The sequence below is a fragment of the Orycteropus afer genome, unplaced genomic scaffold (genome assembly GCF_000298275.1).
Source record: "Orycteropus afer afer isolate SDZICR_OR568_19922 unplaced genomic scaffold, OryAfe1.0 scaffold00399, whole genome shotgun sequence".
Taxonomy (NCBI): Eukaryota; Metazoa; Chordata; class Mammalia; order Tubulidentata; family Orycteropodidae; genus Orycteropus; species Orycteropus afer.
In genome coordinates this window covers 2,790,425-2,791,444 of record NW_006921986.1, presented here as the reverse complement: position 1 = coordinate 2,791,444, position 1,020 = coordinate 2,790,425, and positions in this window count along the sequence as shown.

Below are 1,020 nucleotides of genomic sequence, written 5' to 3'. Positions count from 1 at the left end.
TGGAGAAGGATGTCATGCTTGGTAGGGGGGAGGGTCGACAAAAGAGGGGGAGGCCTTCAACAAGATGGATTGACACAGTGGCTGCGATGATGGGCTCACATGTAGAAGGGATCATGGAGCTGGTGCGGGATCGGGCAGTGTTTCGTTCTGTTGTGCATGGGGTGGCTATGAGTTGGAAATGACTCAACGGCACCTAACAACAACAACATAGGACAGAATAGAACTGACCCATAGGGTTTCCAAGGCTGTAATCTCAACGGAAGGGAGCTGTGGTGGTCCAGTGCCTGAGGCATTTAACTGCTAACCAGAAGGTTGGTGGTTCAAACCCACAGCCGCTTTGCGGAAGGAAAATGGGGCAATCTAATTCCATACAGATTTACTGCCTTGGAAACCCAATGGTTGCTATGAGTCAGAGTCAACTTGATGACAATCGGTTTGGTTTTGGTTTTGTGAATCTCAACTGGAGGCAGACTGCCCCATTTCTCTCCCACAGAGCAGCTGCTGGTTTGAACCTCCAGCCTCTCAGTTGGTAATTCAACATTTAACCCCTGTGCCACTAGAGCTTCTTATAAGGTATGGTAAAGTAAAAATTCATAGGAAAAGTTAAATTCTGAATCCTAACCCAAATTTCTAGTGAACATTTCTAGTGAACTTACTACTTACATGTAGTTAGTAACCTCAAATTACTTGGGAAAGTGAAATTATTTACTTATAAGATGATGTCTTTAACCCTGGAAAGATTTAGAGTTAAGTATACATCTAAACTAACTCACTGCCATCAAGTTGGATCCAACTCATAGCGTGGGTTTCCACGGCAGTACCACTACAGAAGTAGATTGCCCAACCTTCCTTCTAAGGAGTGCCGTGGGCCAAATAAAACCCAAAAGTATCGATATCTTTTGATAAATTTGTGGGTAAAATCTGTATTTGTTGTTGTTGTTGTTGTTGTTGTTATGTGCCGTCGAGTCAGCCCTGACTCATAGCGACCCCTCCTTGGGTTTCCGAGGCAGTATCACTACG